Source organism: Cydia splendana, chromosome 14 (assembly GCF_910591565.1).
Source record: "Cydia splendana chromosome 14, ilCydSple1.2, whole genome shotgun sequence".
In the NCBI taxonomy this organism is placed as follows: Eukaryota; Metazoa; Arthropoda; class Insecta; order Lepidoptera; family Tortricidae; genus Cydia; species Cydia splendana.
This window is the reverse complement of record NC_085973.1, coordinates 16,737,913-16,751,402: the sequence shown is the minus strand read 5'-3', so window position 1 is coordinate 16,751,402 and position 13,490 is coordinate 16,737,913. Positions and strand designations below refer to the sequence as shown.

The window sequence follows — 13,490 nt, the reverse complement described above, 5'->3', positions numbered from 1 at the left end:
AATTGAATGTAGCTGATAATTATTGATACCAAAAACATCAAATGTTTGTGATGAGCCTATTGAAGAAAATGAAAAAATGTGTTAATATTTATCAATGGTAAAACTTTAAAAGAAGCCGATAACGATAACTACATAAATTATATCGTAAATACTACTGAAGATCATATTGAAGAAAGAAAGGTAATGCTAATTATTGGACTAACTTTACAGGAATTGATAATGATTGATACAAAAAACATTCGTCGATACTTGTGAAGACCCAAAACAAAAGAAAAAGTTTGCCAAACATATAATGGTATAAGTAAACGAATCTGTAAATTGGCGTGACTCGAAATAAAATGGGTTAACGAGTAGATAATGCTAGAAAAATAGCCGAATCAAAGTATTACGATAAATACCAGTGGTATGACCTGCTGTTCCGATGTATTACGTAATTCTATGGATGGTTATCGGATTGGAAAATGGGAGATCGAGATTTGTGGAATGGCGGATGGAGTTGGTGAAATCTGCAAGAGATGCTGAGGATGCTGAAGGGTGAGTTTTTGAATATGTAAAAATAGAGATATGTAGAATATTTTACGAAATAAGTATAAATAATATGTCTCATCAATCATCACGTGGAATTGTCACAAATTTTGAAAAAAATAGAATCCCGTGATTTAAATACAATAAAACATATGAGTCGCTTAACTTCGAACTCGGGTAAATCCATCTGTCAGATTATGCGATTTTGGTATTAAGAAAAGGTAATAGGGTAGATATTTGCTGAGAGGATCGAATGGATTTACCCGAGGTTGAAGTTAAGCGACACATATTTTCGTCAAAATTTAACCAAATACCTAAAGGTATTATAGGTCTTCCAGTAGGGCTAAGATGGTCGGCTCTTTATCATTTGTCACCATGTCTGTCACGTTCTAACAAATATGTAAGTGCGAAAGTGACGCATGGCATGACAGGTGATAAAAATAAAAATAAAAATGCGACCATTATACCGCTTCAGGAGCTCAGGAATAAACTGATGAATGACAATTATGTATGTACTAGCTTTTGCCCGCGGCTTCGCACGCGCAGGAGAGTTATTTTTAATTTTGTTTTTTTTTTTTTTACGGACTGAACAGTGACTGATCTTAGTCTCACCTGCTGGAAAGTGATAACAAGGCCGAAGGTGTAGGGTTGTAAAAAAAGGGTTTTTTTCTGACTTGAGAAAAAACATGAAAAAAAACCGTGAAAAAAAAAACGTTTTTTTTCTGGAGTACGTTTTTTTTTCAAAAGTATGAAAACTCAAAATTTGCAAGGCAGTTAATACTTTTATACGGTCGTTTTACTTGTTTTAGACTTTATGTCAGTTTATGTTAACCATTAAACCAATTTAATTTAACAACTTTGATTAATAACAACATAAATGAAATCTGTAGTGGTAGTTATCGCAATTTACTGTTGGCAACACCAACGCCTCTCGTCGCCGCATCGGGGAATTCAGGGATTCCCCAAAAATTACTTAGTTTTAAGTTACATATACAAATAAATCACGAAAAACCGTTATGGTGGCATATTTTTGTTCATCTGAAAAAAAAACCTAATTTAGAAAAAAAAAACCGGGCAAGTGCGAGTCGGACTCGCACACGAAGGGTTCCGTACCATAATGCAAAAAAAAAAACAAAAAAAAAGCAAAAAAAAAAACGGTCACCCATCCAAATACTGACCACTCCCGACGTTGCTTAACTTTGGTCAAAAATCACGTTTGTTGTATGGGAGCCCCATTTAAATCTTGATTTTATTCTGTTTTTAGTATTTGTTGTTATAGCGGCCACAGAAATACATCATCTATGAAAATTTCAACTGTCTAGCTATCACGGTTCGTGAGATACAGCCTGGTGACAGACGGACGGACGGACGGACGGACGGACGGACGGACGGACGGACGGACAGCGAAGTCTTAGTAATAGGGTCCCGTTTTACCCTTTGGGTACGGAACCCTAAAAACCATGGTGCCAGATTTTTTTTCATGTTTTTTTTCATAAATTTGAAAAAAAAAAAATATGTTTTTTTTTTTCTATTTGCAACCCTACGAAGGTGTAGCTCACTATTTCAGTAAAAGCTTATTCACAGTATTCACTCTTGACTTGAAGACACCAATTGTAATTATATCGATTAATCGAGCTCGACTTATTTAATATAATCTAATGTACGTTTTGTACCTAACACCTTTTAATTTATATTTTTTATTTATGTAGTTGTAGCCTTTTGTACCTATAGCACCTCCTTATACACTACATTAGTGGTTCTCCCTTAGATTGCTAGAGGACGATAAACATTGGGACTCAACTTTAGAGGAAGCTGCGTTGTGCGATTCTCCCTTCAAGCTGCGTGAACTTTTCATAATAATGTTAGTTTTTTTCAACTTACTGACCCGTTAAGTCTCTGGGAAAAATATAAGGACAGTTTTTCGGACGACATTAAACGGCAACTTGAGAGAGAATTGCAAAATGGTGCGGAGTTTTACATGGATGAAGTGTATCAGTGTGTGTGATTTGCTGATACCTAGCGGAGGTGTCACGGTTTACCTCGGGGTGGGTTTGCTGATACCTAGCGGAGGTGTCACGGTTTACCTCGGGGTGGGCTTGCTGATGCTGATACCTAGCTACTGCTTCTCTGTGTACATCAGGGTTCATTTTTTGGTAACTGCTTACGGCAGCTTGGTGATCTGATGATTTGTTTTGCATATATTTATTTGCGGCAGCTTTTAGTTGTTTGTTCCGTGTAGTATTCGTGAACCTGGCACGGCGTTTTTTAGTAACTGTTTTGGTAGCGGTAAGAGATAATGATGAGTCGGATTCTAAATGGGGTGGTAATCTCCTCATTCCTTCTCGTGGTAATCTTCTTGGCAACCACAGAGAGGAGTGAAGAAGGGGGCTCTGATATTGTGGGTCTTACGAGTAATTCACTGCGAATATATACGTCAAAATGACCGCTAGACAAATCACTTGAAAATCATAGTCGGCCCACCGGATTACCCACAGTACCAACTCTCATATATAGCTCATTGTTGCGGTAAACTTCGAAAACCCACGGAAACAGTTGTCCTGCCGCTACCAACTCGCAGAGACTACCGTAAGTAAACGGGCGCGACATTTCAAGGCAGTATTCAACGGAGCTGGAGTAATTATCACCGTTACTGTTAATGAGACATAATAACAAACTCCTCCCAGTTGGCCACCACGTGACTAACGATTTGCTCGCGCACCTCCCTGGCCATCACCTGCGTATCATACAGAAGATAGGAGATGGCGCGAAACAGCCGGCCTAGCCAAGGTTACAATCGCTATCGCTTCGACAACGAAAAGCATTATGTCTCTCTATCACTCTTCCATATTAGCGCGACAGTGACAGTTGCGTTTCGATCGCTACGGAGAGTAAGCGATTGGCATCTTGGCTACGCGGCCTGACAGGCTCCATCTCCAATTATAGGTACTACAGTGTGAGCCAACATGGTCCCATCAATATCCAACAATTCAACAGCCATTGTAGGTATTAGTGAAATTTTCCCTGAGCTAATAGCTAAAAAAAATTACTTTAAGGCATTGTATTCTCAAAAGTCTGGATCACGTGTGGCTGTAAATCAGCGTGTATGTTACAACCGTCTATGCTATCTTCGTAATTAGCATTCCCCACCAGGGGCCATAGTTCACGTCGGCTACGTTTAATTTTGATCTCATTTTTGTAATTAGCGTCCCACAAAACCATGGAAATGATACCCATATTGATATTTTGAAATTTCAACCCCATTGCACCCCCACCAGGGGGATGATTGTTCACTTCGGCTACGTTAATTTTAATTTTGATGCCATTTTTGTTATTAGCGTCTCAAAATACTATGAAAACGATACCCATATTGATATTTTGAGATATCAACCCTATTGGGGACTTTTCCCCCTCTTAGGGGTTCAATTTTCAAAAAACCTGAAACACGTATTTACTCATTTATCTTTAGGAATACTCCTGTGAAATTTGGAATAAAATAGTCTAACTAATCTTGTTTTCCCATACAAACTTTGGACCCCCATTTCACTCCTTTAGGGGATGAATTTTGAAAAATCCTTTCTTAGTGGACCCCTAGACCTTATAAGGAATCTAGTTGCCAAATTTGGACTTTCTAGTCCCAGCGGTTTGGGCTGTGCGTTGATTTAAGTCAGTCAGTCAGTCAGTCAGTCAGGTCTTTCACGTTTATATATTTAGATATGGGGATATAAGTATTGGAAATTTTAAAATATTTGGACTAGGTGTTAAAGATCTTATCCTGAGTCTTATGAGTAAACCATATTTTTTTCTTCCGTAAAAAAGCACTCTCTGGTATAATATCGAGTGATGATCAAATTGCCATTAAAACCTCTTGAGTACCTACAGTCAATAACTATGCTATAGTTTTTAGAGTACAGATAAATACTAAAACCTAGTTCGTGCTTAGGCTTTCAAACGGATTTAGGTGCGGGGCGAAAGTCTATAAAGCGGTTGAAAACCGGATCGGTCTATATCTGACGTAATTTTATAAAATCCCCGTTTCAATGCCCATTTAATCTAAAAGAAAACCTTGTATGGCAAGGAGTCAAGTATAATTGAAAAATACTTAGTTTTTTGGAAATTCATTTTGCTGCTTTGTATTGACCTCTACCAAAATTAATCAGCAGCCATAATATTATGGTAATGCCGCTCGCTCTCATGTTCTATCTGGTAAAGAAAGAGTAGAATTTCCTTAGTACCTACGGTAGAAATTTGACATTAATGATAATACCTATGCAGAGTTAGGTTTGACTCTAAACACGCTTAGCGCTGTAGGCACGACTGTTTACGTCGACTTAAGGCGTTCTTGGCGTCCGAACCGAATGATGAACATAATATCTGATTTGTGGTGGTGATAGGTATCACTGTGAGGTAGACTTTTTCTTCTTTACAATCATCATGACATAAAAATGATCTAATTTCTGATGATCTTTGCGGTTTCAATCAAACAAATTGCGTCACGACTTTGCTATAGAGGTTTCTTATTAATTTTAGAAAGATTGAGATACTATCTGTTGCCCGTAACATTGCCATAATAGATCGTAATAGTATTTTGGCCTCCTAAGCTAAATCAATGGAAATTAAATGCAAATATACCTTAAAGTCTTAATCTGAAAGTTCAATTTTAAAGTGCATTTGTTTTTGAGATACCACCTTTTAGCTTAGGAGAGTAATAAAATTTAGGTTCATTCAAGTGAAGTTTGATCTTATGATCTAATAAAATATTAATATCAGGGTTGCCTGCAAGCAACTTAAAACTTTAAAAAAAATGTGGGAGATCGATACTTCGCGCCTACGTTTCTCAAATTTGCCTATAAGTAAGTATTATTTCGTGGCTATATCTTTAAAAAAATATATCATTTCATAAATTGATCGGCTCGCCACATCATGAAAAAGTCAAACCTAACCTAACCATATCATGAAGTGATCAATTCTAAAATGGAATTTCATTAAATGATAAATCTATGATCTGGCCGGGACATTATTATACATTAAATTATTTTAACATTAACATTAAGTTCTTTTTGCAACGAGAATACATACAGAGGTATAATAGGTATAGGTACCTCTTTAGGTCATCAATTAATCATAGAGACTATATGTCCGCATTCGACAATCGGATTGTCAAATTTTTCTTTTAACTTCACCTATTCATCAAACCATCGTCATGTACCAACACAATGCCAACAAAACCTTCAAAAAACGCGCATTCCAATTCCGCAAGGGCCCTTTCTAGGCTCTACGTCTTTTATTTCTTATAATGATCTTAGGAACAACTGCTTAGTTCTAAAAAGGCTTAACTTACTAACGAATTAATATCACTTAAATCATTGTAGCGTAAAGATTAAGAGGCTTTAACAAAAAGGTCATTGTGTACGAAAGTGAGTACTAATGATGTGACATAAGGTCGAATTCCAAATGGGAAAGGGGTTGTATAAGAATTTTCTATTATTTTTTGCATGGCTGACAGCAATGTCTTTCATATATCGGAGCTTGCTATGACAAAGTCATATCTCGTTTACAACATTGCCAGATACGACTGTACTAAGCACGTTAGTGGAATAACGAAATTTATTTCCTCCTTTTTATTTCAATTATACATTATATATATTATCTTAGAAACCCTTATAGTTGCTCCATGTCTGTCTGTCCAAAAAAAAAAATGATTAAAATCGTGAAACAAAAGCTTAATAAATACTTTCAACGAAAATTATAACGAACATGATCGGCCCAGTAATTTTTGAATTATTGCAAAAAATCTTCTTTTCTTTGTAAAAAGACGTAAGTAAGTACAAAGCGCTGCAAAGGTACTCACTTATGCTTGTAATGTACATGATACTTAGTAATAGCCCCCGTTTGGCCTGTTTTGACAGAATAGTAACTACGAAGCCCTACACTGAGCATGGCCCGACATGCTCTTAGCCGATTATTTTGTTGCAAGCTGTGGTTATCTATAATTTGACAGTCGTCTACCTTTAATGTTATGTAAGCTACAGATTATTTTTTCATGATGTCTGTTGGTGATCCTAAATAAATATTGTCTCTTGGTGATCCTAAATAAATTAAAATATATATATATATAAATATGATATATTATGGTTGTGATGGCGTCCTAGACTTTTGGCTTATTATTTGCTATAAACATCCGCCTCGCGAAACCTACAATCCACCATGAAGACTTTCGCCTAAGGTCACAATGCCAGTGGAAAATCGCTCGAATTACTCTGAATCGAATAAAACTGGCTATTTGGCCGTGGAAAGTGCTTTGATACGATTTATCCCGCTTTCTTACGTGTTGAGTTATAGCTGTTATGAAATATAACGGCCTATATACCTTGGTTTGGCTTGGTATGACTAAATACAGGGCGTCCCACGGCTATGCCACATAGAGGGATAGTACCTTGAATACTGTAGATGGAACATTTTACTGAAAGAAGACATTATTTTAATTTAAAAAACAATTCAAACTGCATTCATAGATTTTTAAATAATTACATGGTTGAACCGGGAATCGAACCCGGTGATCGGTATGATAAAGCTACAGGGTAATTTTATTTCTCGTGCAGTGGGTTCGATTCCCGGTTCAACCATGTAATTATTTAAAAATCTATGAATGCAGTTCTACAATATTCAGGGTACTTTCCCTCCATGTGGCATAGCCGTGGGACGCCCTGTATAGCTGCACCTTTAATACAGAGCTATAGAGTTCAAAATTGGGACGATGTGTACTGTGCCAATGCGGTAAATAAAAAGTCCTTAAAAGTAATAATATAATAACTATTTAGGTAGAGGTACTTAGGTATTATCGGCCTGATTCGAACTCTAAGATACGTCACATAATTTGCTAAATACACGGCATGGATCGGACATGTCAGTGTCAAGAGTGACGTTTCTTCAAACAAAAATGTCAGTCACAAAGGAGTGAGGGGCAAAAGTGTAAACATATATTATCTTTGACGTCGACTGTACCTACCTAATAGTTATCTATATGTATAATAATGCATATAAATACAAAGTATTTTATTGATACAAATGTTTAATTTTAAGAAACAAAACTAAGTATTGTGTTGTAATAAAATAATCTGTTTCAAAACATTATTGTTTCTGGTCATTACTTACACGGAATACACGGTCGCTGAATACTGCCATTATTAACAGTATTGCAGCGCCACCTATCGACGAATGGCAGAACATAGTAAAAAGTAGTTTTCGAACGTAAATTGAGTATAGTGCCATCTACATACAACAATTGTAATCTATAGAGCACCGCCATCTAGCGACGAATAGCTTACTTAACTTTTATGCCCAATAAGTTGCTCAGTGACGCAATGGCTTCTTAGAGTGACTCATATGGTTTACCTTGTAAAATAAAGATGGCGCTAAAATTAGGTACATTGGAACTACCTAATTTAATTAAAATTAAATGTAATTCAAAATATGCACGAAAACTGCAACATGGTACAATAAAAACAGGTCTGCTAGCAATATAAATATGAATCATACAAATTATACGTCACTGTAGAGTTCCCACTTTAAATAGGTAAGTACCACACAAATTGACAAAATGATTTTCGACTTATTTTTTACGGTCAGTTTACAAACAAACATATTTTATGCATTACGATTTTATGTCATTTATTAGTATAGATTACAAAATTTAACCGCGAGCGCAGCAAGTGGTTCGAAAAGTGGAATCTTGAGAGTTGCGAGGACTACAAGGCACGATGGTTAAACAAGTTTTGCCCGCGAGTGAAACACAAAGTTTTTCACCACACTAACCCGAGAAAAATATTAACTATAAAATATCAAACAAATCAAATCCAAAAGAATGTCATTCAATAAGTACCTAGTATTTAAATTTAACGACAGGTATTTAAAAAAGGGGGCCGCTACGTACTGTATTGTGTATTTAAGTACCTTTTGAATACATCAAACTAGTTTTTATGTTGCTGGATTCGTCGATCTAGGAACTCAAAACAAAAACGGCCGTTTTAACTTTGGACGCATATATTGACGAATCCAGCAACATAAAAACTAGTTTGATGTATTCAAAAGGTACCTACTTAAATACACAATACAGTATGTAGCGGCCCCCTTTTTTAAATACCTGTCGTTAAATTTAAATTTGCCCCACATGTGGATAAAATGCAACTTTATCATCAGTTTTTGAACAATCAAGAAGGCCTTTACCAGGTTGGTGTGGTGAAAAGTATTTTCCTCAACTACGACTGGATAAAAAATAGTACATTGTGCAACATGGGGCGTAAGTTAAATATTGCAAATGAGAGTATAGTTAAATCGCGACGGCTTGCCGGAGCGATTTATAGACTCGAGTTTGCAATATTATTACGTCCCGAGTTACACAGAATGTTTTTCATCACACTTGCGATACAAAAATTAAGTTTAAAGACAAAAAACTGTTAATTATGGCACTGGAAACTTCATAACTCCCTAGGGAAAACGTTTTTTCTATAACTCCCGCTAAACCTGCGTGCAATTCCACATTTACTGAGCGAGTGTGATGAAAACCATTAAACATGCATGTGAGCAGACAATTAGGAAATAATCGGGGCTCAGTAAATACTAAACATAAAACAACAATTGTTTAATGTAAGAAATTTTATTGATAGATAATAATTATGTTTAATGTTTAATTATCTGTCATTAAGCACCTATTCATTAACTAGAATCAAAGAGAATATAAATTCTCCTTGTTAATCGCATGCATATAGCAAAGTGGTTTTTACCTAGGTACCTGTAAAAAGTTGCTAATTTTAATGACTTATTATTAATTTGTAAGTAAGTGCTTAAGGGATTTTTACTTAAGAAAAAAAGTGCGATGATTATTGATTTCTAATTATATAGTAGCTTAAGTAGATTAATAAAATTATAATCAGAAGGGTTTGCTCCCATTGGTTTTTAGAAAAGGCAAGGCACTTACGTACTTACTTACAAAAAAGTCTCCGGGAGAATGAGCCATGTGCATTTCAGGGTGATCCTAATACGCACTTCAAGAATTTTCAATCAAAACTTAAAGAAAATGCTTTTCTTTGGCACGATTAATGATTTCTTACAAAAAATCTACATAATGGTAAACAAAACATAACAAACTAGAGATGGGCCGAATATTCGGTAATTATTCGGTATTCGGCATATTCGGCATATTTTTCAATGTTCGTATTCAGCCGAATAGTTCGGTTCGAACTGCCGAATATTTACCGAATAAACAAATTCTTTTTTAAAGACGTCCGCTAGCTGGCGCAGGTGCACTTCGCGGTCAGGGTCAAAACATGAGGAGTGCAGATCGCAGACCTGTATGAACTTGTTTTCAGCGTTTTAGCCCAACCGAATATTCGGTACGATCTGAACCGAATATTCGGCAAAGTCCATATTCGATCCATCTCTATAACAAACAATCCATAACCAAATTATAGACGATTGTCGCTAGGTCCAAATGGGTAGTCGAACTAGCCTTTATACTTCAAGAATTTTCACTTAAAACTTGAGGAAAATGCTTTTGTTACGCTAGGGTTGGCTAGGGTAAACCCTCCAGTGAATGAACGAATGAACAAGATCACGGTTTTTGTCTAAAATAAGAAATAGGTATAGCAATTTCAACCAATTGTCGTATTTTTTATTAACAATTCTATTTCCTATGTTTATAGCAACCCGTGATACCTTTATTTTCGACCATTTTGAATGTGACTGGCGTTTGAAGTTTACGTGTTTCTGGATTTGAAGTTTTGTATGGAAAAATGTACACTTTGTTGGGGTATTATGCGATTAAGTTTTTAATTTTTATAGTTCCATTACTGGCTTATCAAATGTTCTGAAACCAGTAACAGAACGGTGTGTTAATTTACTGGTGTCATCTAGAAATCTTGAAATTAATTATTTAATCAGGGTATTGATAACATAACCAAACAGGGGATCCTCTAGATCCAAATGGGTCATTAACTGGTCGGGTAACTGGCACGCACCGTTGCGGCGCGCGCGCCGTCAGTCGACGTATGCGAGCGTGCGCGCGCGGTGTGTGAACTGACTAATCGGTGAGTTGTTTATTTTTTAATACCTATAAATAAAAAAAATATATAGGTTTAAAGACACTATTATCAAGATAAAAAGTTATTACTAAATGTTTCCTATCGATAAAATATAATTTGGAAAAATATCAAACACACGACATAAACAAAATAAAATATTGTTTCATAATTTTCACTACAAATAATCAACCGAAAATTATATTATAGTGACAGTTATATAAATATAGGGTTCAAAAAAATTAATAAAAAATAACGCTATTAAAAGTAGATAAAAAAATAGTCAGTAACTACCTTTCTAGTCGCAATAAAATACAGCTAAATGAAATTTCATTCGTTTTAAATTATTCAATTTTTAAATGATTATTTAATTCAAAACCGACATGAGCTGATTTGATCGTAATTTTTAACGCTAGAAAATTCGTTGTAATTCATTTCATTTATTTCATTCATTCATTAATTTTTGTTGATTAGAAAAATCAACAAAAACTCGGTTGTAGATAGGTACAGAGTTTACTAGAAATAATTACGTTACTCACAAAATTATGATTATTTACGACTCATTACCTGTTTCTTGCATTCTTTATGATCAACCATATAATTGGAGCTGAAATTATGCCTACTTTGTCTTCTTCTAATTGCAATTCATAACCATGATTTTGCTTCCTTGAGTTTATATAATAAATATAAGATAAAGTATATGGTCTATAGCGCTAACATTCTGTTTAAATGTTTAATAATTTCATTTACCATCGTATAGATGCTGTAAAGTTGTAATGTTTTGCCATAATAATAATTCGCTGTTTAAACATGAAACTGTTAAGTAATTAAACAGAAAAGTTTACTTTCCCCACTGTTTACTTTCATACTCACTAAAAATATACATATATTCCCAATTTTCCACCATTTTTATTACATCTCTGTTTAGCCCTATGGGTGACTGGTAGAGAATGTCTTTAGACATTAAGTCTGCCAATTGTGGTGTTCCGTATTTTGTGCAATAAAGTTTAAATAAATAAATACAAGCTTACTTTTATAGGACTTTTCGAGCTTCTATTGACTTACATTGTTTACATATTGTTAATAATATTTTTTTAAACACTACTTTGACGGTTCAAAAAAACTACGTTCTAAAAAAAGTTTTACAAAGTTAAGTCAACTACTATATGTAGTTAACAACACTAAGTACCTAAAATAACATTTTTTATCCATTGTTGTGACAATTTGCTAAAATCAAGTCCTAAAAGTACCTAGATCCGCCAGTTTAATAAGACTGAGTTTAGAACTAAAATTTAAAAAAATACATAGTGTAGGTATCGGTAATTCATTGCAGTTGCAATTATAAATATTGAAATTAATAAAGAAATTTAATTAAGTTTAAAGCATAAATGATTAGCATTGTGCATCCGGCTTCAGTTTTCAGATTTTACATATGTTTAACTAGAGTGTGTCTAGTCAAGTAATAAATGAAACAGACGTCTGTCTAAGTTATGTGCGAAAAAGTGTGACATTTATATGAAAATACGAAGTTTAATAGTACCTAGTGGTCGACGATACTTAGTAGTTGTGGTTCCTGTTATCTAGACAGACTTTAGTGATTTACATTTAACAAAATGTGGAAACTAGAGCAGGGTGCAGGACAGGGTGGTCTATTTTTGTTTTACATTAGTATATTACATTAGTTAGACTCTTGAAACTAAGGTCAGCTAAACAGGACAAATGTCGTTAGATATTCCGCAATTGATACATTTTAAACTTAGGTCAACTGGACGTAGCTCATTCACTAGCATTATTGTGCTTTAGACATTTAAAAAATAGGTTGATTAACCTCAGGACATGCATCTTTAGGAATTTCGTACATTAGACATTTTAATTTTAGATGTTCTGTCTTTAGGAATTTCGTACTTAGGATATTTGATTTTGGAAATTATGCTACTTAACCGTTTTTTTCCATAACCGGTTGTAATCCAATCTATATGAGCCAATGCCACAATATCGTAAGTAAACAAATGAAAGTGGCCCTTGGCCCTAGAGAGAGCAGGCCTATTCTAGAGCACCGTGGCACAGAGTATACAGAATGCACTCGGCACTTTCACCCTATCTGCATACTACACTGGCGTCCAAGCAGGTGCTAATTCTTAAGTTCATATATTTACGAGTAGCAAACTTGTTACTGTTTAAAATTGATATTATGTGTAGATAAACGGATCTTTTTGTTTGACATAATTATTGAAAATCATAATGTAATGATTGTCAGATTATCATTAGTCATAATTCTGAAACTGTTAACTTTTAGGATCTTCGTAAGGTTACCCTATAGATCGGTTAGGTTAGGTTTGTTTTACGGCAATTCTGTAAAGTTACGCGTTTCTGAGAAAAAACAAATTATGACTTAAAACTTTATGGTAAACAATAGAGACCCGTTAGATAGTTAGAAAAGACAACTTAAGGAAAAACAACTGATTATATATAAAGGCAGACAACAGGCGCTCTTATCACTAGAAAGCGATCTCTTCCAGACAACCTTTATGCGGATACAGACAGATTGAATCAAAATAGTAGGGAAGTGTTGGGTTAAATGGGTTCTTAAAAAAATAATCTTAATTTATTAGAATTAATATACACTGTTTAAGGCTGATACCAAATGGTAAATACTACGAGTACAAAACATTACGAAAATGTGCAATAATTAGATTTAACGTTATTTGAAAGGCATAAAATTGGCAACCTTATTTGTCAGCTAAGTTCAAAAATATCGTTATTATGTACAAATTTATTATCATAAATATACACCTAAAAAATTAAGACTAACAAAAATAAATTAAACTAAGAAGTAAACAGACTAAACTAAAACTACCTAAAAAGTAAAAACCTACAAATAGAAAATTGGCC

The 13,490-nt window shown here is 34.7% G+C and overlaps 1 protein-coding gene across 2 annotated transcripts in view; it reads left to right on the top strand.

The window, feature by feature from the left end:
• Positions 1–353: 353 nt before the first annotated feature.
• The window catches only part of LOC134796694 (mucin-17-like), a 28,613-nt gene continuing 15,476 nt past the window's right edge, over positions 354–13,490 (top strand). Inside the window, exon 1 of one of the 2 annotated variants that reach the window (XM_063768865.1) lies at positions 354–534. The gene's annotated coding sequence lies outside the window, so the exon portion shown is untranslated. Of the gene's footprint in view, positions 535–10,507; positions 10,608–13,490 lie in introns of those variants that run through there. The other variant, XM_063768864.1, reaches the window with a different exon arrangement.